At 36.0% G+C, this 24855-nt stretch overlaps 1 long non-coding RNA gene and 2 pseudogenes across 3 annotated transcripts; 2 read left to right on the forward strand and 1 right to left on the reverse strand.

Annotated features, from left to right (window-relative positions):
• The first annotated feature begins 1503 nt into the window (after positions 1 to 1503).
• Positions 1504 to 3248, forward strand: LOC104607894 (UDP-glycosyltransferase 90A1 pseudogene; annotated as a pseudogene). The gene has a single exon (XR_016085767.1). The product of XR_016085767.1 is annotated as a UDP-glycosyltransferase 90A1 pseudogene (transcript).
• Positions 3249 to 11540: 8292 nt separating this feature from the next.
• LOC148792020 (uncharacterized) lies at positions 11541 to 13880 on the forward strand. The gene is made up of 2 exons (XR_016085143.1): positions 11541 to 12178; positions 13612 to 13880. It is a non-coding gene; the product is annotated as an uncharacterized LOC148792020 (long non-coding RNA).
• A 152-nt stretch (positions 13881 to 14032) lies between these two features.
• Positions 14033 to 17141, reverse strand: LOC104607895 (U-box domain-containing protein 19 pseudogene; annotated as a pseudogene). Its single transcript, XR_016085142.1, has one exon. The product of XR_016085142.1 is annotated as a U-box domain-containing protein 19 pseudogene (transcript).
• Between the last annotated feature and the right edge of the window lie 7714 nt (positions 17142 to 24855).

Below are 24855 nucleotides of genomic sequence, written 5' to 3' on the forward strand. Positions count from 1 at the left end.
CCAAATCCAGACTTGTTATCCATGTCTATCAAAAACTAAATTAAAGGAAAGACAAGGGAAATGTTTATGAATGATGTTGTCCAAGAAAAGAAATCAAACCTTAAGTTGTGGGTGGGTGGTGGGGAAGTGTTTAATAATAAAATCACTTAATTAGGACCAACAACATAGTCCAACACCTTATCAAAGATAGGACCCAATTACTTGGGTTCACCATCAAAGATAGGACCAACAAGATGTTCATAAGCATCTGCCCTCCCTTGCAAATGAAATCCCATTCCGACTGATTTTAATTTTGATTTGATACTGATTTTCGTCTGAACCAAACAGGCTATGGTAGACCATTTCGATTCCAATTCTAAGGAATTTTAATTCTGACTGCAAACCAAACAGAACCTAAGAGAAATCGAGAGGTTTTAAGAGAATATGAGAAAGATGTAATTGGAAACTAAGGCTCCGCTCACTTTTTAGTAAGTTACTTACGCGGGTAAATGTAATTACTTGGGTAAGTTTTTCCTAAAAAACACTTACTCGGATAAGTGCATTTACTCATGTTCTTTTATTTCTTGGGTAAATAAGATAATAACCATTTTAGTCATAAAAATCCATTATTAAAAGGGGCATTTTTGTCCCATTCAAGTGTTAACAACTTTTTTCCTAGGTGAGAGTTAATTACCCAAGTAGGAGATGAGTATGCCCGGGAAAACAAACTTTCCTTGGTCCCCACATTAATCTAAAAAATGAACATAAGATTCTTGGTCAATAGGAACCAAAATTCCATTGACCAACTTTCCCCCGTCTCAAAATCCAAAAAAAGAAGGTACAAACACCTTTAATATACAAAGTGGTTTTTTAGATACAAAAATTTATAATGTCATTTCAAGTACTCTAGTTCATTACTGATCTACAAATTATATATAGGGCTGTCAACAGGTCAGGTCTAACCCGATGGATCCAAACCGATTGAGCCAGTTTTAGTTCTAGGAATTGGAACAATGAGTTGGTTCTAGGTCTTGACATAGCGTCAATTATTATCAGTTTGAAACCGGTTTCATTCTGTCCCGAACTGAGTTATCTACATATAACACATATAATATTAAATAAATTATATATATAATATACAAATAAATTATAAAATATATAATGTATTGTATATATTATATATATATATGTATGTATTCACTATAATCGGGTCCATCGAATCAGACCCGATTTTCCCAAAAGCCGATCAATTCGATTTTACATCTAAAAATTACTGAACCTATCAGGAATTGAATTTTATATATATATATATATATATTCACTATAATCGGCCCATACCCGTCTCGTTGACGGCCCTAATTATATACAACACCTTCTAGAATGTATGGACCACGGCCCACCACTCGGATTTCTTACCCACTTATCTAAATCCTGCCAAACATCTTTATTACGAATTTAGAGATGTGTGGTTCCGTACGAAAAGTGAGTAGTTTGTGTAGTAAACTAGCGGATGACTAAAAAATTTTCCATTTTTCAACGGAGTCCCCGGTTAGCCTGCAACTGTTATGTTAAATTAATATTGGCTATATATTTGAATGAGCACCAAGCGAAAACTTCGGACACCCAGAAGCGAGGGAACAGTAGGGCGACGAGTCAGAACTCCGAAGAGAAGAAGAAGTAGAAGATGGCTTCTGATCAGTCATCTCCTCATATCGTTCTCTTTCCTTTCATGTCCAAAGGCCACACCATCCCAATCCTCCACCTTGCTCGCCTCCTTCTCCTCCGCCGTATCTCCCTTACCATCTTCACCACCACAGCAAATTCTCCCTTTATCCGTCAATCCCTTGCCGACACAGACTCCTCGTTATTTCACGTTGTGGACCTCAGCTTCCCTCAAGATGTTCCCCAAGTCCCACCTGGAGTCGAGAGCACCGACCGACTTTCGTCTATGTCTCTCTTCGTTCCCTTTGCTAATGCCACCAAATTAATGCAACCTCAATTTGAACAAGTGCTCCAAAGTCTGCCAAGAGTCAGCTGCATAATCTCCGACGGCTTCCTCGGCTGGACTCTGCAATCTGCGTCAAGGTTTGGTATACCCAGGCTCGTATTTTTCGGTATGAACAACTTCTCCTCGACCGTCTCCCGTGTCGTGGTTCGGGATGGGCTTCTTGCAAACGTCGGTTCAGATGACGACCCCTTCACTGTTCCTGCCTTCCCTTGGCTCAAACTCACTAGAAACGATTTCGAGTATCCCTTCAGAGACCCTAAACCCGGTGATCCCCATTTTGAATTTGTTGTAGAGCAGATCGTAGCGATGTCGAAAAGCCAGGGTACGGTGGTCAACAGCTTCTACGAGCTGGAGCCCGGTTATTTAGAATATTGGAACCGGGAGTTCGAGCCCAAGGTTTGGTGTGTTGGACCTCTTTGCTTGGCCGAACCTCCGACGGTCCAGTCCCTCCAGAACCAGAAGCCCACATGGATGCAATGGCTGGACCAGAAGTCAGCAGAGGGCCGATCTGTCTTGTACGTTGCGTTTGGATCCCAGGTCGGTATCTCAACGGAGCAGTTGAGAGAGATCACGATTGGGTTAGAGCGGTCTGAGGTAAGTTTCTTGTGGGTGGTGAAATCGAAGGAAGTGAAATTCCTAGAAGATGGATACGACTACGAGGAGAGGGTTAAAGAGAGAGGACTAATCGTAAAGGAGTGGGTTAATCAGAGAGAGATACTGGATCACCAAAGCGTAAATGGGTTCATGAGCCACTGTGGTTGGAACTCGGTGTTGGAGAGTTTGTGTGCATCGGTGCCCATCTTAGCATGGCCGATGATGGCAGAGCAACACTTGAATGCAAGGTTTGTGGTGGAGGAGATGGGCATGGGTCTGAGAGTTGTTGCAAACAACGGCTCAGTTCGAGGTTTTGTGGAGTCAGAGATGATAGAAAAGATGGTTAAAGAATTGATGGAGGGAGAAGAGGGAAAGAAGGCGAGGGAGAAGGTGAAGGAGTTGGAGAAATTGGCTAGAATGGCCATGGAAAAAGGTGGGTCCTCTTGGCGCACGTTAGACAGACTCCTGGATGAAACCTGCATGCAGGAGAAGGTGATTTGATTTCGATTCTCTCATTGGTTCGTATTCGTGACGGCATTACCAAATTGTTGCGTTTGAAATAAGTAAACGCTGGCCACATACTAAAGGATAAAAATCAATAGCCACTTGTCCTCGTCTCAGTGATTAATGCGTATTCACTATGCTGTGATCGAGTTTCTTGTTTAAATCTGATGGTACATGTGTCGAACAATGGTTGGCTGTATGTTGATAACTGTGTCACGTTTTAAAAAAACGTGCCACCTATTTTCGGATCGATGGTTCGACCGTGATTGTCCTTTTTGACAATAAAAAAAAAAAAATACAATAAAAGACGGCCAAAAACCGTTGCCCGATTCAATGGGTCCTTGACCGATTCAACGGTTTTTGGCCAAGGACCGACTTTGGGTAAAATGGAATCAGTTGCATGGATGGTTCCTGGGCCGTATGGTCCGATCATTTGGGTCAACGACAGTTCGAAAACCATGGTCACTAATGCTCTCTTCATGAGTACGTGACGACATTTTTTGACAGAAATTGGAAATGGGCTTCCGTGCTCACAAGGACTGTGTTCACACCATTCGTAAAGTCTTTTCACAACCGTGTCTTGAGAATATCTCCGTATTTATATAATTTTTAGGAGATCGACTTCAGTCGGTGCAAGGCCTGTTTGAATGGCGTTCGAATAACCTTTAAAGCCTTGCATCAGGAACATTTCCGTACTTCTATGCTTTATTTTATTGGGAGATATTCCCAATGCAAGGCTATAATGGGTGTTTGAACAGGCTTTGCACTAATTGAATCTAGTTTCATTTTTTAGGGGTGCAAATGGATTAGACCCGATCATATTTGGTCGAATTTGGATCACCCCTGTTCAGATCTCCGGATTGGATAAGATAATAGGATCGATCAGAAATCGCATTGGATTCAGATCACCCCTATCCGATCCGAGAAGATCTGATTCAATATATTATATATTTATAAATATATATATATATAAATAAATATATATATATAAATAAATAAATAAATAAATAAATATATATATAATACATATATATCTGTTATTTATTTATTTATAAATATATTTTTTATATTATATTTTTGTAAATTTGTTATATTATTTTTTTTATAAAAAACATGTATATATATGATAAAAATAATTAAAAATACTTGTATATTTTGTTTCTTATTTTATTTAAATTAATATAGTTTATTAATTTTTAAAGAAAATAAGTTGAATCGGATCAAATCCAAAGATTCAACTTACTGATAGGATTCGAATTCAAATCGAGTCCTATAAGATCTTATTGAATCTTTGGATCGAATCGGACAATATCGGATCAGATTCAAATAAACCCTTATTCAAATCCAACCCGATCCATTTACATGCCTAATCTCAATACAACAAGGCTGCTAAGAATTGTGCGAATGGTATGAATACGATCTTATGAGCACTAAAGCTGATTTCCAGATCTTAGATTTGGGATAGGCTCCCCATAGAGCATGCCCCACACCTCAACACCTCCAAGTGACCCGTGAGAAGAGTTCGACTTTAGTCAGGGCAAAGCCCATTCGAACAGCTTTTACTGCCTTGCATTGAGAATATCTCCCCATTTGTGTGCTTTATTTCATAGAGAGATATTCTCAATGCAAGGTTGCAAAAGGATGTAGGCCAAGGTTTGCCCTGATGGAAGCCGATCTCCCATGGGAAGCCCATCTGAAATGTCCACACAAAGCGTGCCCAAATGTATCCCACAGCCCATCCCCTCAATGATAGCTTGAGCTGTTTTTAGAGCCTGAATGGCATCTCATAATGAATGTGGGTAAGGTATCATATGTAGAGGCTCCCAAAACAGTCCAGTCTGAGTTCAACTTCCGTCAGTGTAAGCATGTACTTATACCATTTGAACAATCTCTTACAACCTTATATTGAGAATATCTTCCCATGAAATAAAATACACAATTATAAGAATATTCCAAATGCAAAGCTGTGAAGACTATTCTAAATGGAGTTGCACTGACGGAAGCCGAAATCGCCCAAGGGCTATTTTTTTTGAAACGGACAAAGTGATCCCGTGATTTGGAAACATCTCTCCATGACAAGCACTCGGTGGGCAGCGCATTCAAATTCTTTTGTCGCAACATATATAACTGCTGATATACACCATGCGCTGTTGAGCATCTTCATTAATTTTGTCCACATGCCGCTGAAATAGGCCACCGATATATTTTATGGTGGATAAGACATTGTGTTAGATAATTCTTCTTGAGAGAAGTTAGTTATCTATTTTGATGATTCATGTCAATATATCTCTTTTTTAAACAAATTATTTATTTATTTTCTTTATTTTTTATATTTTTCTTATTTTATTTTATTAAAAAAAATAAATTAGCATTTTTTTTTATTTTCAAATGATAATATGCCCATACCAGTCAGAATATATGGGGCTTCTATGACTGACGCAGAGTATTATCATTGGTTCCACAATTTTATACAGCCATTGTGTTCAGTTAATCTGAATTACCCTAAACAAAAACAAAGACAAAGCTTCACACTCACATGGGATATTGGCAGATTGATTACAAATATGATGTGATTCATTGTGATCAGTTCTATGTGTTTTATAACTGGCCTGAGGCATTATTATTGACTCCAAAGCCTTCTACACACAGCCATTGCGTTCAATCGGTCCGAGTTATCCTATTATATAAAACTAAAAACAAAACTTCACATAGAGATGGAATTTTGGTAGATTGGTTATAAATATCAGGTGACTTGGTAGTATAGACCATTGGGCTGGTATTCTCAGCTTAACAGCGCTACATTTTTTTTTTTTTTCTGGAACACAAATTTTATGGTCTGGATAGGAATCAAGGAAAGTACCCATTTTGTATGGTGGGTTTTGATGGCTGGTTCATGAAAACCAGACCAGACCGGAGGGTTGGGCCATTCGATTCAGGAATTGGTCATGGTTGTGGGTCTAGTTCTGGACCCGATAATCATTTGACTGGGAACTGGTGGTAAAAACAATTTCGTTTTTGGGTCAGTTTTTAAAACCACGATCTGATTCTCTGTGGATTCTTTTGATCTCATGGGCTTCCTTTGTTTTGTTTTATATCAGGCCATCCTTTTATTTTTTTAGGGGACATGGGTCCATTTCAGAGATTCTTTATTTTATACATATATTAATAGAATATCTTACCTCTTTTCAAATATCTTTAAATGTTGTTTACAATTTATTTAATTAATAATGTACAAGATCAAAGTCATAGTTCATTTTATCAATGATATTAAACATTCCAATCATTTTAGTTTAATTTATTAATAAAATTTAATATTCCTGAGTATCCGTGTTTGAATTAAAATATTCTCTTCCAGTGACTCATTTGGATCTCCAGGAGGTGATGTCATACATGTCTGACAGTCTGAGTTTTGGGGTGCCATTTTAGGAGTCTGGATCAGCTGATCACAATACATTGCTGACCACATTCACCAAGCTGCACATCAGGAATATCAGCGCTATAAAGTACGACTGATTTCCTGATGAGTGGCTCCATGAACGTGGTTAGCAATGTGTTGTGGTCAATAGATACAAATTTCATTCTATTGGCTCCTTTAGATGTATCTGCATTATAGAGTAAGGATACTATTCGGATTTTTCATTGTGTTTAGTGGGTGTCTTCTTTTATCATCAAAATTTCATAAAAGGACGACCAGAAAGGGAACCACCAACCATCTCATATTCAAATGGATCATACATGGTATCTTAAATAATATAGTAAAACATATAAAAGATAAAAAAAATGCAAAAAAAAAAAAATTGAAAAATAAAGTGAGCATCTCTCTAATATTATTATTCATCATATTACAAAAAATAAATGTAGCAAAATAAGAATTATTATTTTCAATAATAGAAAATGCCTAAAAATAGAAGAAATATAAAAAAGAGATTTATGTCTAACCCGTGAGCTATTTTCTACTGATTGGGATAAACAATTTGTAGTTTGACCATTCGGCTTGGGAACCATCTAGGCAACTGGTTCTGTTTTACTCTAATCCCGTTCTCTAGCAAAAAATCGTTGAATTGGTTAGCGATCCGCTGACCCAGACGGTTAAGCCGTTGACCTATTCAACCCATTCAACAGTTTTGACATTTTTTATTTTACTTAATTTTTAATCTTTTTATTTTTTTAAGTTGGAATGGGCCATCCGTTCGAACCGGATGGTCGAATCGTCGACTTGAAAATCAGTGGCCAGAATGGTTCTGGTTCCATGTTGGTTTTTAAAACCTTATTTTATTTTTGGCTAAGTAAACAGTTTAAGAACAAAGAACTTGTTCTTTTGTACTTATGACTATAGTTTGATATCTAAATGCCTCTAAAACTATATTAATCACTTTTAGAAGTGTATTGGAGTTGGTAATTTTTTCTTGGTTTTTAAGTCTAAATGTAGAGAATGTTGTTCTGAAATTTGGATGCTGAGTTTTGAAAAATGATAATGGACCATTTTAATCCTGGATATGAGAATGTTAATTTTACTATTTAATAAACTAATTAAAAATTAATTAAATGAATATAAAATAATTTATAAATAATGGAATTCATAAAAAAACATAAATATTTAGATATTTTAAAGATTTGAACATTTATCAATATCTATCTATCTATCTATCTATGTATGTATGTATGTATGTATGTATGTATGTATGTATGTATGTATGTATGTATGTATGTATGTATGTATGTATGTATGTATGTATGTATGTATGTATGTATGTATGTATGTATGTATGTATGTATGTATGTATGTATGATAAACAGTTACAATGTTATTAATTGTATTAATTACATAATTGTTTTAATAAGTATATAACTAGTAAATATATTATTATGATTATTTTAATAAAAAATAGTTAACTAATTAGCTAATTAATTTTTAGGAAATGAGCATCTAATAGTTTTATATATATATATATATATATATATATAATAGTTAATTGATATATATGTAAAATAAGCAAATTACATAAATTTTAATTAATAAATTAACTAATAATTAATAATTATGTCATTATGTAACTAGTATATTAATTATTCATAATAATTAAAAATAAGTAATAATTATAATTTATTTAAATAATTAACTTCTTATTATTAGGTATTTATTATATAATGATGGATTAAATATTTAATAATAATTATATTGTTATTAAGTTATTAATTTATTATTATTATAATTACTATTATTATTTTTATTATTACATATAGGGCTTATCAATTTATAACATAGGAGCAACTTTTTGGGGTACTTTTGGAAAACAATAAGTAGAATGGTGGCTATAGTACACGTTTGTTGTCTTAATACACTAAGGCTGAAACAATAAGGCTATGTTTGGTTTGAAGGAAAAGGTAGGGAAAGGAAGGGAAAGGTAAATGATGTCTTTTGGGAAAAGTACAGAAACACACGATGCAGAATTCTGAATTCCAGCCCCCCCCTACAACTAGCCCTCTCCCTCCCTATAAACCACATCCTGCCCGTGAATTTGGCATCAATTCACAGTCAGGATGTATTCCCCCTGTACTTTGGGCCTAGTAAATTCTGATCTGGGCTGATTGGTACTTCTCCCGATGTCTTTCCCTTCCTTTCCCTACCTTTTCCTTCAAACCAAACATAGCCTAATGGTAACCAAATGTCCTGATTGCCACTAAAAATGTATCAATTCTTTTCAACATTCATTATTGAGAGGCAACCAACAAGCCCTAAAAAGGCTTTTGGTGTGTCTTTCTTAGCTCTTTTGGTTTTCGACAAGCTCAAAAGATTGATTTTCAGTCCTTTTTTGTTTGGCAATAGAAAGCCAAGAAGATGGAAAGGATGCATGCATAAAAGGACATTGTAGTCAGGCATAAAAGTCCTATATACACAAACTCTGCTCATGTCTACCCACACAACATCGCAGTCACACATGGAGAACATGTCATCCTCCTACATAGTGCTATGTAAGAGAGATGTTCCCAATTCACAGGGGGTAATGTGTTGTGGGTAGACATAGGCAGAGTTTTCGTGGGCAGGAGATCCAAAGTCTTAAAAATGTGGAATCTAGGGAGCTCAGATCTGCACCCTACAAGGGGGCGCCCCACAATGTCCCACAGCACATCCCCGCCATGTATTGAGAACATCTCCTGATGATGACATCATCATTTCTGGTACTATCATCGGGAGATGTTCCTAATACACGGCGGGGATGTGCTGTGGGACGTTGTGGGGGGTCCCCTTTTGGGGTGAACTCGAATTTGCAAGAGTTTGAAAAAGAAGCTCTTGTGTCTTTTAGCACAATAAATAGCCTTTTGATGCATTTTAAAAATCCTAGAAGCAAAAGGTCAAAATACTTACTAAATGGCCTTCATCTTTTAGGGTTCGGATGTAGTAGGCACGTTAACTAAGCACAATGAGTGAGCACCTAATAGCTATGTGACACCTGTTCTAGTTAATGTGCCTTTCATCTAAAAGATAAAACACAAAAAATGAAAAAGTACAAAATTTTGTTGAAAACATTTGAGAATGTTTCTAATATTATATATTCATCATATTAATTAAAAATAATTATTAAACTAAAATTTATTTTTATTTATAATGAAAATGGATACAAAATTAAAAGTAATTATTAAACTAAAACTTATTATTATTATTATTATTATTATTATTATTATTATTATTATTATTATTATTATTATATAAATATATATCTGAACGTCTTAGGCAAAGAAACAAATCGAATTAAAACCCTATTGAGAGCCCTAGAAGTCTCCAATAAAAAATAGCAACAATTAAAAAAGAAAAGCCTATGGCTATGGTAATAGTGAGAGAATTTTCTCAAGATATGAGGATCAAACGGGCTATGTTAGACTTGTCCAAAATGAGCTACAAAGATGTAGCAAATAAGCTTTTTTAAGCGGAGAATCTTCAAAAACATCATCTAAAAAAATGAAAGAAGAAGAAGAAAAATCTGACACTCACTTTATAGATTTTTTAAGCGAAGAATCAGAGATAGAAATAAAATCAAATACACCATCAATGGAGCTAAATAAGCTTTCATATAAAATAAAAAAGCCTTATTACCCAAGCATACCCTAGTAGACTTACTTTTTGAGAAATTTGCAAGACCTCAGGTAAGTTATGATAGAAGTACATTTTATGCATGGAATTTAGATGGGAAAACTGAGTACCAAATTCATGAAATGATCCATCATATGACGTGCTAGCGCTACTAACTGGCTGGGAATGAAGAAAAAATAATTGCCACCGTAATGACCGAATGCTTTACATGCCAACTTAAAGGATGGTGGAACAATTACCTTTCCCAAGCTAAAAGAGATTATATCATAAATTCGGTAAAAAATGGATGAAGATGGAGAAATGGTCTTAAGTAAAGGCTAACCAATTCAAGATGCAATCACCACTTTAGTATTAAATATACTAAATCATTTTATAGGGAATTTTGATGATATGCTAGAAAGAATAGTGAACAACTTATAAATCTTAAGTATAAAACATTATATGATTTTAGATGGTATAAGAATATATTTCTGTCCAAAGTACATAGGCTAACTAATTTAAGAGATCCCATTTGGAAAGAACAATTTATTTCAGGCCTTTCCCCATTATTCACTGAAAAGGTCATGAACCACCTTAGAAGTCTAGGAGGAGGGAGAATCCAATATACCCATCATACGTTCGGGTATGTCCAGATAGTAAAATAGATAAGGCTAGACTTATGCAATGACTTACGCCTAAAAGGGCAAATCAAAAGAGAGAATACTAACTCGAAAAAAGAATTAGGAGATTTTTGCTACCAGTTTGGAGTAGGTCTTGAACCCATCCAATGCTAAACCAATACATAAAAGGAGAAAATCCAAAATTCACAAAAGAAAACCAGAGAGAAAAGAAAGAAATCAAAATCCTCTAAAAATAAAAGAGATAATAAGACCGCCACTTGCTTTAAGTGTGGAAAAAGGGGTCATTTTGCTAACAAGTGCTTTAAAAACATAAAAAAGGTTAATGAATTAGGTGAATCTGTAAGAGAGGTCACCTCTAAAGAAGAAAGAGAAAGAAAAACCTCTACCTCTACCTTTATAAAGAGTGTTGTGACAACCAAGGTCTCTGTACATGTAAATATGAAACTAGTATAGAAGATGATTCAAATAGTATTAATATAATCTCTCGAAGTCAATCACTCGTCTATGTTATTTGCTGCTTAAGAAAGATTTATCGTAAGTCATAACTCATAATAAACTATAGTCATTTTTAACACTTATTTTTCTGAATTTTGTTTCAAAAGAACACAAAAAAAAGTCAATAAACAAATACTAATAAAACATAAAATTAATATATGTAATGAAAATCAAGATCTAAAATTGAGAAATTCTGAGGTTTTAAAGGATGGAAAGAAGTTCGGTTGGGCCCAACCCAAAATTGATTTCGGGTTAAGTTGGATTAAGTTGGACTGGTCGGGTTTAAGGTTAGGGTAGGATTGGCCTCAACCCGACCTAATCGGCCCGACTTGCAATCATAATGAGCTACATCATGCCATCTTAAAGTAATGACATGACATCAGATAATCGCAAGGATTTTTGTCTTTTTTTCATACCTTTTCGGTATCACATTTATATTGCTCTAAGCATTGATCAATAGTGCAACCAGAACGACTGCTGCTCTGCCCAAATCCATCTATCACCATAGTTTTCGTTTTTATCACCGAAACCAGTCTTCCAATTTGCCAGCCCCACCCCTCTGTAACTAGTTGCTTAACTTGATTTCCAAAATTCCACCGAGCAGAGGAGTTGCTTAGCATTTATGAAGAGTTCCAGGGTAGATGGTTTGGTTGTGGGGTTGAGGCTCATTAATGATGGAGGCGGGTGCTCTGTTTCTTTTTCTTTTGTAGATGCTGTCAATAAGTTGGGCAATGAATAGGTGAAGACTGCAGTCTATGTCAATTTAATGGAAATTGATATTTGTGGATTTGCGGTTTTGGTCTCAAAGTCAAGTAATAGGATTGATCATGAGAAGTGGATCAAGACAGTCTACAAAATAGCCAAAAGGGCAAAACATCACTGGACGAGGTAGGTATTTTAAGTATTTTTCATCCGTTGGCTTTGAGTTGTTCTGTTTTGCTTTAGTTACTTCCTGTTGAACATTGAGTGGGAATGATCAGTTGGTGAAGTTAATTAATAGTCTAAAGGTGTAAATTGAATATATATTCACCCAACTTTTTCTTGTTTCTTGTCATACGTCCGGAGAGATGAATGGAACAAGGATCATTGGATTTTTTTTTCCATTCTAAACAATTATATAATTAGTTCCTTGATAAATATTGGGTTTGGCATATTTAAATACAGGATCCTTCTAACGGTAATGGTTCAATAGAAGGAACTATATTTGTCTTTGATTTTTTTTTCTTTTTTGACATTAATCGCTTTTTCTAGGCATCTGGTGGTAACCAGTCAATGTAACTAGATCTAGTTCAAAATAAATAAATAAATAAAGACAATTAGATCTTTTTTTGCATTCTCATCCTAGTTGTATAATAGATCTTTTTGTATTGATCGCTTAGGCACAGTTCGGAAAGAGTACAAATACAACGATGTACAGTTCAAATACATACAAAAAACAAGGCTTTGCACTCTACCTATTTGTTTTGTACTCCATCCAACTGAGCCTTAATGACAGTTCTTTTCATCACTAACTTCTTTTTCTGTAGAGTAAAAAAACTTGTGGTGAACAAAATAAAATAAGTGAACTTTTCCTCAAGTTAAGAAAAATGATCTTTAATTCCTACAGATTTGTAGCTTCTTATTGGAGGCCTCATATGGGTTACAGTACTGGTACTTATACCTTGGCATAATCTTTTATAACTACACTTGCAATAATGCAACTTCTTTAAATCATTTATAGAACAGTTATAGATTTTCTTGCTTACTTCGTCAGAATCAAAACAATCACCTAGGGAATCTGGATGTCAGAAACTCCCAATTAAGGAAATTTATTCTTCCACAAACAATCCAAGTGTATGAAACCTTATTGAGCAAGGTATAGCAGGTAAGAACTAAGAACCTATGTATCTATTTCCCAAGCATGAGAATGCTGTTTCAGAAATGATGGGGGAAAACAAGAAAAGTCTCTGGCAATACTCATACAACAGCTTCTGAATCCTGAAACTATTTCATGAAATGAGGGGGCCGTATAGCATATATTCTTAATCCATTTTGGTTCTGGAAAATGTTAGGAAGGTGTACAAAGATATCATCAACAATGGATATCTCAATACTTTTTTCAGGGAATTTAAAAGCTTATCACATGTTAGATATCCAAACCTTGTTTATTTGATGGGATATTGACTGCTTTCTTGTTTATGAGTTATTCCCAAATGGGAATCTCTCAGAATGACTGTTTGGTATTTTATACATCTTCTTTTATGAAGTTGTTCCCTTCTGTGCTTTCATTAAATGAAAGATGGTGGGCATAAGGCATTAAACTTGGCCTCTCCTGTGTACAGGTAAACACAAGCTACCATCCTGGATTCAAAGACTTGAAATTGCACCATATATTTCCAGGGAGGCTCCACGCGAAAGCCGGAGTGCGAGTTAGCACACTGTAGTTTTCTCGCTTGTTGCCCTGTAGTTTTCTTCGCTTGTGGGCCGGGAATGCCCGACAACTCAGTTTGTCCAGTAAACTATATAAATATATATCCAGCTCCTACTCCCAACTTTGTAGTTCTTATTTACATGCTTAATGCTCAGTTAAGAATGCCACCTATGATCTATCTATATCTTTTCCTGAATAAATGGATAAAATGCACTATAATATATAAGTGATCACATTATAAAAATGCATATTTTGTATTCGCGAATGTAATTAGATGCTTATTATTTGGAAGAAGTTATGCCATGGGAGGAATTTAGCATACATTGATAAGATGCTTCAAATAAGTGATGACATATCATTATAATACACAGGTAATTGATCTCCAGACAAATATAAATCATATTGAACACAACTTTGTTGGGTCTTCACACTGTAACAGAAAATTCATTGGTTTTATTCAGAAGTATTTTCAAACTTTAGCTCCTCAAAAAACTGAGCTAATATCAAAATTTTCAACCATGAAGATGAAGAAGCAGAGCATCCGGGTAATATTTACAGAGGTGGATGCGCTGCTTGAGCCAACAGAGCAATTTGTTCTTGTTGCACAGCCTGAGCCAACAGAGAGGAGGAGCTTGGGCCATGGAATTCATGGAGGACACTGAGGAGTGCACTGGCCTTCTTACTTGCACGAGATGTGCCTTCTGTTATAAGGGTATACAATGATTCCATGAGCGAGGGAGTTTTCTGTAAAATGGCAGCCACCTCTGCCCCACCATTGATGCAGAGGGGCAACAACAATGAAACACAATACTCCTGCGCTGCACGAGATGTGGAGGAGCGTAGGATCCCCACAAGCAGTGGTAAAGCAGAGGTGCATAGGATTGCTATTGTTCCATCCGGTTTTTCCCCCAGCTTTGCTAGCACTGCCAAAGAATCAATTACAAGATCAAACCTCTCAGAAGATATCAACATATGGACCAGCAGTGGGACTGCTCCAGCTTCCAGAACCCTCTGATGGTTATCGGGACAAAGGAGGAGCCCAAAGATTGCAACCACAGCATTCTTCTTCCCACGAACTGTTCCAATCCTCATCAGCTCTACCAATGAAGAGATTGCATTTGGCATCTCTCCAATCAATTTCCTGTACTCCTCAACTGAAGCAAGATAAAAAAGTGTAGCAGCTGCCATCTGCCGAGAATCTATTGCAATTCCTCTTCTTAGAACGTCCAGAATCAATCCCAGCCCATTATTCTTGACAATTAACATTTTGCTCTTGGAATGTTTTGAAAGGTTCAACAGGGCTGCCATGGCATTCTCTTGTATGGATGGATCAGTTGTGGATAGAAGCTTTAATAAATTGGGGATTGTGCCTGCATCTGCCAAGCAAGACCTGTTGAATATGCTTGATTTTGCAAGTAACCGGATCTCATAAGCGGCCTTCTTCCTCTCTTCACCCGTTCCTTTGGCAAGCCTATCAGCTAAAAACTTGGCAAGCATTTTCATGGCTTCTTCAGCTGCTGGACTGCCGGCAAAAATCGTTCTTGTTATGTCACGACTCCGACCACCTGTTTCAGTGACTGGAGTTCGGCTGTCGGAACAGAACTGCTGAATAAGCTTCTTTAAAGCTAAATTAGGAACCAGCTCTGTATTGGTTAGTTTCTCCCCTGTTTTGGGACAAGTGAGGTTTCCGGCCTTGAGCCACTTTTGAATTGAAGAGCGATCATAGGTATGCCCAGTTGATAGGGTCACCGGATTACTCATAATCTCAAGAGAGATAGGACACCGGAAATCCTCGGGGTTCAGGTAACTAAGCACCTCTCCCTCGTCTCTATTGTCGAACCATTCACTGCCTTTCCCATCCACAGCTTCGAACATCACGATTCGGCAGTAGATCATAAACCCCATCAGACTGCTTAGGGGCACGATCTCTCTCTCATCTCCATTGTAAGCCTCCAAACTAATCTCTTCATCCAAGAATTTGGCCTCGTTGCTGCACTCATTCCAGCTCCGGACCTCCAGATGGTCCAGAATCCGCCTAACATCATACGGGCTCGGCCAAACTCCGTCGTCGAACTGATTCAGAATTGAAAGAACATTCTTAGCAGTGCGTTCATCATCTGGGTCTACGTCGAACTTTGCCTTCTGCGCCTGCTTGGCTACTAATTCAACCAATTCCCTGACTTCTGTGGACACGTCAATGGAATCCAAGGGAAGAACATCGAGCACCGTAGCTACCGTTCTGATTAAAACACGAAACTCAGTAGAAACTCGTTTGCAGTTCATCAGAATCCATAGACGAACGCCTTCACGGGTGCAGTCTTCCAATATGTACCGGAGCTTTTGCAAGGTGATATGGAGCTCAGAAAAGCAGAGCACGACCAAGTCGGGTAGAGCTGATCGACGATAACGGTCTTGGACTTCTTCAAAAAAGATGAGGAGAAGTCCGACTTGGCGAATAGCTTCCCGTGCGTCTCTCTTATGAGTCGCGACTATCTTCGGTTGGAAATCGCAGATGTTGCGAGAGAGAGAAATAAGATCATGTATGAGGGTCACCGGAAAGACACATTCGCAGGGAGGAACGGCCGGAAGCATCAAAATCCGGCGTAAGGACCGACCAGAATTTTGGATCATTGAAACGGAGACGCCACGGAAAAACCAAGACGATTTCGGAATTCGGATTGAATCAAAACTGAAGCAACTCATCAGTCGTGAGGAAGTTTAAAAAGATACGGGAAGGATCTTTTATTACACGTGGCGATTGACCGAACTTATGAGATTACTAGTATGGACAGTACAGATATTAAGATATACACTGTTTAATGTCCAACACGTGTCTTGGACACACGTAAAGAAGACGAAGCGGCTTCTCGGATGATGAGGCAATTTACCGACGTGGGAGGTAATGATTGTTGGAGTTATGAATGAGGATGTAGACTGGGGCCCACAGGCCGACCTGCACACGTGGTAAATCAAAGATATGACACCGTGCCCCTCGTCCCGGGACCCGGGGAGTGGAAGAAAAGAGTTCAGATCTATGCCCCAAAAGGGGCGCCCCACAGTGTCCCAGAGCACATCCCCGCCGTGCATTCGGGAGGAAAAAGCTCGTGGTGTTAGGGTCCAACTATTCAAGATACGAGTTCGGCTTCAGTCCAGGCACAGTTGATGCGCGCATCGTTCGCGCAGCATGAATACGCGCCACGCGTCATTAAAACGTGTGCGTCATAAAATCGTGCGAGGTAAATTAAACGTACTCCTCTCACCACTCTCTCGCTCATACGGAATCGAACCCACGCTGCACGCTGGTTCTCGAACTCGCATACTTGGACCGGGTCGCCATGTCTCTCCTCCGCAGTCCCCATCCTCCCTCTCCCTCTCACTCCCGTCCAGGGTTAGGGTTCTACCTTTCAACCGGCTAGTGACCAGAGCAACCAACGACCGGCGGCAACCTTCGTCCGGATACTGGCCATGGTTCTTCTTCTTCTTTTTCTTCTTTTTAATCATTGGTTGGCTGTTATATCCCCTGAAAACTAATGTATTCTTTTTTTTATTTTTTAATTGTTCCAGAACCGGTGGAACAAACAAGGTATCAGCCATTACGGGCGGTGATGGCATTCTTAACCATTACCGGTGATGGCATTCTTAACCATTATCAAACCAATTTTATCAACCCGAAACCCAACACAATTTGGAATGGGCTTTGGTGAGTTCTTCAGATTCGTAAATCTTCTGCTTTGTTCATGTTTTGCACATTCTAGTTATATTTTATTATATATACTTTGTTTTATATTGTAAAATCAGATACCATTATAATTGTAAATCTACAGTAAAGTGATCTATGACGATGGATATATTTCTTTTTCTTTTGTTTATCTTAATATAAATACTAATTATATATGATCATTTATTTCATTTCTTATATATCATAATTACACAAGCACTATAAAACAATTGTGGAATGATATTATGTGATTTTTTTCTTAAAATCTTCCATACATAGTCCTCAAACACTTCTTTGTTAATTGGTATGCATAAAAACGAAAAAACTTTATTTTGCAAATCCTCTTATGAAATTGATATTCAACCTCATTTAATAGATTTACTCGTTAGTTTCTACTTCTAGATGAGATTAATTTTCACAAATTGCACAAAATGTGACACCTCAAAAGATAATAAGGGTTATTGTAGAACTAGAAGTACTAAAGATAACATGATTGAGCTTCTTTCTTCACATGGTCAAATGGCAACATGGTTTGAGGCAGTGGTAAAGCCATGAATGTTCTTTTGGGGGGCAAGTTATATAACTTTTGTCTAGGCTTGAAGTTATTATAAATCAATTAAATTATAGAGATTTGTAACATAAACAACACAAATATTACCACGGAAATTCAGAAATGCATAAATGGTATGAGTGTGAGTACTGCTATTATCTTTGGGTTATAGGTTTTATGGCAACTCCCATAAATGGTTATAGGTTTTCAGTGTAATTTTATAAATTAATATTATATTAATTTAATAAGTAAATATATTATATATAATATAAGTACTTTTTTATTATATGTAATAGTATTGGGTTGGGCTTGGATTCGGGCTGAGCTTATTTGAGAAAATCTGATCCCGGTCCAAAAAAATGATCAAGCCTGCTATTTAAAGTCCGAACCTGAGTTCATGGGTCTAAAAATTTGTCCAAACCCGAAAAATAACAGACCGACTCGACGGTCTACATGTGAGCTGTCCTGGATAGAAAATTTGGACTCCCTTCAACTAGGTAGCTAGGGACCAATTTTTTTTCAATTTACATGACAAGTTTCAGCCAAATTCTCCCCCACCCTCCTCTTGAAAATTTCCCTTTCAGAAAAAATCCATTCATCATCATCAAACTTGGTAAAATCTCCCTTTGCATAATATGTTTGATAAAAGACAGGAGAACAGGCCACATAAACATCCTTATAATAGAGACCGGATCTGCTCCTCACAGAGAGCACTCCGTATATCTACCGTGATGGGATCTACTCCGTACATTGGGAATATCTTTCATGAATTATAATTAATAAATACCGGAAATGTTTCCAATGCATGATAGGATGTACGTGTGAAGCGCCAGGTGTGAGAAGCAGATCCGGTCTCATACCTACCTCACGGCACACCCCAATTGCACATTGGGATCATCTATTCTGTACTTGTATCATTGTATGTTATCAACTTACCATATATGGGGAGATGTTCCCAATGCACGGTGGGATGTACTGTGAAGAGCTCTGTGAGTAAATCCAGATTCCCTAAAGTGATGTTTGTTTTGCTAAGACAATGTGAAACCGAGTAAGAGTCTATCCGACCTACAATTGGCAATGGGAGTCCTAATGCAACACAGGGTTTCAATTTTCCGGATGACCCCCCAAGAAAAGCTTGACAATGATCTCTGCATCGCCTTCAATATGTTTATATGAAAATTACTCGTATCCTACTTCAATGCAAATCCTAGCACAAAAACCCCTGCTAATCTGCTACTTGTTTAGATTAAATTTGAAAATATAAAAAATGAATTTCAGAGAACAACCAATATTATTGTGAAAAACACTGTTCAGAGAGCAAAATCTATCATTCATAAACAATTTAGCTTCCCAAGCTAACTGATGAACTGCCACAGTAAGTTTTTTAGACCTATAAACATAATTAACATTATCAAAAGAAAAAACAAGAGTATCTTGTCCAAACAGCGACTCGCCCTTCAAGAGCGATTTAAAGACTCGTTGGATTTCTTGCAGGACCACCCTACCCTAGCATCTGAAACAAAACAAACAGAACTCCACCCCTGATCCTTGTGCACTGAGTTCCAAAAGAAGTGAACACATGACTAATTCATTATAGGCCATTTCTATCTAAGCTGGAATTCAACCCTAAAATATATATTTGTCATTTGGTTTTATTTTCGCTTCTCTTTCATTTCTGTGTTTTATTCTTTTTAAATATCCTCATCTCTCACTCCCTCTCCCTCAAACCCATATTAAAAAACATATCCATGGCTGAGTTGACAGATAGAACTAAGGCTATATACACAAGACGTTACAAACAAGATGTACCCTAGGGCTTAGGTACATCTACAAACACCTAAGGTTTTAGGTGAATGTCGTTATTAGTCTGGCGCTTTAGAGAGAGAGAGAGATGAATATTGAATAATGAAACAGATTCTCTTAACGTGGGCCAAGCCCGTCGACACTTGAGATACGCGGTTTAATTAATTAATTAATTAGCTAGCTGTATACATATATATATATCATCAATAATTGAAATCAGTGATCTCCAATTGTTTTTTAGCCCTACATTATTTGGAATCAATCCTGGACCAACATTACGTAACCACCTCCCCAAAACAACCTGCATTTAGTCCCACCCACGTGTCACGAATTCTAGGGTTCACGACACGTGCGCATTCCTCCTCCCTACCTTGAGAGAGTAAGAAGCTTCCCAGCAAATATAATAATATAAATAAAAATTTATTAGAACTAAAGACTAAGAATAAAGACAATTAGTAGTTGGAACTTGAAAATCATCTTTCAAATCACCTTCACTTTTGCCACAGGCAATATCTTCTAGTCTAAGTCTAAGTGGGATCCATTATTCCATTTTGGTCTTCTTTTTCTTTTAAGAATAAAAAAATATAATAAAAACTCTGTTAAAAATAAAAAACATGTTCTATATATTATCCTTTGAAAGTTATGAGACAAAGCTTCCAGTATATTTTAATTATATATGTATATATATAATTAAAGGATGCATCCATATTTTGTTTTGGATCCACTTCTTTGAAATGTTCAACATCGGATATATTTCTACTAAAAAACCCAAAACTTAGTTCCTTTTTCCAAAAGGAGGAAATGCTCTTTTCTACAGAGGAGAACAAAGCCACTCTGTTGCCCATGTTTAAGAGAATCTTTCTTTCCACTAACGATAACACTGAGTTGGGTGACTGGCTTTTTAACTATTTAATGTCCACTCAGGGAGCATTTCCTCCCTTTTAACATGTCACAATACAGACACAGACATTTCTTTGTAATTGTACATTTTCGGTGCAGTTTAGACAAGATCTCAGACCAAATCGATAAATTACAGTTTGATTTTTTTTTAAATCAAATTAAATAATTTTGATATAGAAATTAAAGCAAATCAAATCAAATCAAATCAAACCATTTTATTATGATTTGGTATGGTTTCATGATTTTGGACCATTTTATGATTCTTTTGGGTTTAACCCAATTAGAAAACTCAAATAGTTCTCCTAAAAAATTAAAACTTAAACTTTTTTATTATTTTTTTTATAAAACAAAGAATTCATTATATATTTATAATTTTACGCATTCCATTTGGATATATTATATATCATATATATATATATATATATATATATATATATAATTTCTGTTCACGGTTTGATTTGGTTTATAAAATTCAATAAACCAAACCAAAACTGCAAAGTGCGATATGAAAAACCTTCAAATCAAATCAAACTGTTTATAGGTATAAACCGAACCAAACTGTAAAGTCGGTTTGACTTAGTTTGGTTTTGCAGTTTGAATCGTAGAATGAACACCCCTATTTAAGGGAGAGAGAGAGAGAGAAAGAGAGATGAAAATGAGGGCAACTTTATTTTTAGAGAAATTCTAGTAAATGAAGAGGGCCCAGCAATTACTAGAATAATTGGCTTATTCAAAGAGTTTTTACTGACTTGAGCTGATAAGAATTTCCTTTACTCCATCTATCTACCTCCATAGCCCCGGAACTCTTGCAAGTAAAAACTCTGTTTATATAGCATCTAATTATATATTAGAAATAATTTTCATATATTTATTTAGATTCATCGCCTACTTGCTTCAGCTTTTTTTTTTTACATTTTTTAAATTTCTATTTCTAATTTAATATATATTCATTTTGACAAAATTTGTGGATTAAAAATAAAATTGGTTGCAGAGAAATTCTTGGCCTGCTCATAATTGAAGTTGAACAGTTGGTTCTGGTAGCGATGGGATCCCACATCTCCATCAAAAAATGTCTTATGAGTTTGATGACGATTAGACTCCCAAGTCTTTATCTATAGAGTATAGAGTGCGACATTTGGACGATTGAATGCTTTGGACCACCGAAGCCGAAGGCAGTTGGCCACAGCTCAAATGGGTTCAATTGCATCATCAAACTTACTAAAAGTTTGGCCTTCTTTGTCAAATGAAAATGAATAGCAAATTTCTGTTTCATTCCTTTATATTGATGGGGTTGATTCATTCGGCCTTTTACTTCTTGTACCTTGGGCCGCCATAAATGGGCACCCGTTGTGTGGCCCATTATACCGAAGTGGCAACTTTTGTCTCTGCCTCCTAGTTTCAGGCTTGAATTATTTTTAACGCCTTGTTTGTTTATTGGAAAATTGAGGAGGGTGTTGGTTAATAGGAAAGTTGACTGATTTTTTTCTTGTGTGTGTATGTGTCTATTTTAAAAAACATGTAAGTTGAGTGGTAAATAAATTTTCCTTTAAGTTCCATTTGGTTTGTGGGAAGATTTGGGTGGGATGGGATGGGATGAGAAATTTATCTTTCCATTGTTTGGTATATGGGAAAATAATAGGAAAAACACTGTCATGAGCTGGTTCTTCGCCAGATTCATGTAAGATGAAGAACAAAGCTCCATGATTGCAGCGGCGATTAGAGAGAGAGAGAATGAGAGAGAGATAGGATTGTTGAGAAAGCAAATCGCCATTGCCGAGAGTTGCAGCGGCGATCAGAGAAAGGGAGGAAGACGGGAAGAATAGGAAGAAGAAGGTGAGGGAGAAGAGAGGAGAGGAAGATGGAGGGAGAGTCCGTATCTAGTGAAGATCGCCGCTGCCCCTCGCATAAGAGAGAAGAGAAAAGGAGGAAAATGGGAAGAATAGGAAAAAGAAGAAGGTTAGGGCTTCGACCACTGAGGCAAGTTTCTTCTCCTTGCTATCTGTTTCACCATTGAAGCAAATTTTGATCATTAAATTATCTTCAATGCTGTTGTTTCTCGCCACGCCATTGTTTTTCATCACCGTTGTTTCGCAATTATCAGTTCTAAAGTAACCAAGTCGTTGTTGTTTGTAGATTGAAGCTGGAAGATGGAGGGAGAAGAGAGAAGAGGAAGATGGAGGGAGATCGTCGCTGCCATTCGCACTAGTTCCTTGCCAGCATCTGGAAGAAGAAGGCTAGTAACAGTGATTCTTTGCCAGTTCAATGGCAACAGTGGCTTCTCGAGTTTTTCCATTGGTGTCGCACGGTTTTGGTGCGACCCCAATTCCACGATTTTGGGATTTGGCATCATACATTTTTCTCATCCCATCGTTCTATTTCCCTCAAAACAAATGAGAGAAAAAGGAATATTTTTGGAATATTCCCTTTTTCTCATCCCCATCCTACAAACCAAATGAAGCCTTAGGGTCCTATTTATTTTTTGGATTCTGAAATGGAGAAGTTGGTCAATAGGGTTGTAGTTTCCATTAACCGCTTTTCCTATGTTTGTTTTTCACGTTCATGTAGGACCACCAAAAAATAGGTATCACCTACTCGAGTAAATGATACCTATCTTCAAGGTGGGTAAATAAGTCTTCCATAGGGGAGAAAATCCAATGAATACAAGTTTTAGATAAAAGAGTTACTATATAATATACCTGAAAATCCAATGAATACAAATAAATTCTCTTACCTAAGTCTCCCATAAGAGGCACTTACCTAGGTAAGTGAACTTACAAGGATAAATAGCTTTTTGGAAAAACAAACAGGACTTAAACAAGCTTTTTTCGTCACTTGGAAAAGACTTAACCTTCTACCAAGTGGTTAAGCTACATTCTCACTTGGAGGGAAGAGAAACCAAAATTAGTCTATACTATATATAAAAGTGTGGATGCATTGTAAAACTTTTTTTGAACTAAAACTACCCTCTATTTTTTTGTTTGAGAAAGGGTTTAAAGGTCATTTTATTATAATTTTAATGTTAGATTTAATTGCTACTAAAATGCCCATATTTGTGTATTTAATCCATCTTTAATTGTAAGAGTTGAAAATGTAACTCCAATTATTACTTTCCACCTCATTTAATCCTTTCTCATTAAGTCTTATACTTAAGTTATTAAATCCCATTTTCTCTTATTAAATCCTATATTTAAGTTATTTTTCACTAATAAATGCTACTAATTAGATTTATATAAACATTTTTAACAATATAAACCCATATATTTTAAAATTGAATAAAAAACAACACCATTATTTATCTATGTGGTGGCTAAGCGATTCAACTATCCGAATCGAATTGATCAACCTATGGAGTTATAGTTAGGTAATAAAATTTGTAAAATAGAAATGAATATAAAAAAATTAAAAAATGTAAAAAAAATTAGACACATTTATGATATTTTTATTAATCAAATTAAAAAATAAGTGTAATAAACAAGAATTATTTTCGTTGATAATGAAAATGAAATACATAATTTAGAACTCACCAAAAATGAAATATAAAAATTAATAATAAATAGTTCAACTTTTTGGTTAAATGTATTAACCTTTAATGTCATTCAAGCACATGCATAATATCATATATTTATCATATTAAACAAAAAGTAAATGTGGCATATCAGAATTATTTTTACACACAAAAATACAAAAAGATTATAAAAAAATTGAACACATCTATAATTCTATATTTACATTACTATTAAAAATATGAATATGATTGTGGAACTTTCTTTTGACTAAAATACTTATTTTTGAATTTAGTCCATATTTAATTGCAAGGTTTAAATTATAAATTGAAATATAACTTTTCACCTCATTCAATTCTCACTATTTAAATTTTACATTTTTTTTTGATAAATGAACAAAAAAAGATACACCAAAAAGATAAAGCATTACAAAAAGAAGAGTTTAGCAGAGTAGATAGGCCTGTCAATGATACTTGAAACTTCACAACTCGATTTGATTATCACATATTTGAATGAGGTGTTTATGTAATTAGATTTGGATTTTGTAATCTGCATCCGATTAATAGTAAAAAAAAACAAAAACTATATAAAGATAAAAAATAAAAGATACATAAAATTTATAAAAAAATTTAGATATATTATTACTATCATTATCATCATATAGAATTGTCACATGCAAAG

The sequence above is a fragment of the Nelumbo nucifera genome, chromosome 4 (genome assembly GCF_055504915.1).
Source record: "Nelumbo nucifera cultivar China Antique chromosome 4, China Antique-T2T, whole genome shotgun sequence".
Lineage (NCBI taxonomy): Eukaryota > Viridiplantae > Streptophyta > Magnoliopsida > Proteales > Nelumbonaceae > Nelumbo > Nelumbo nucifera.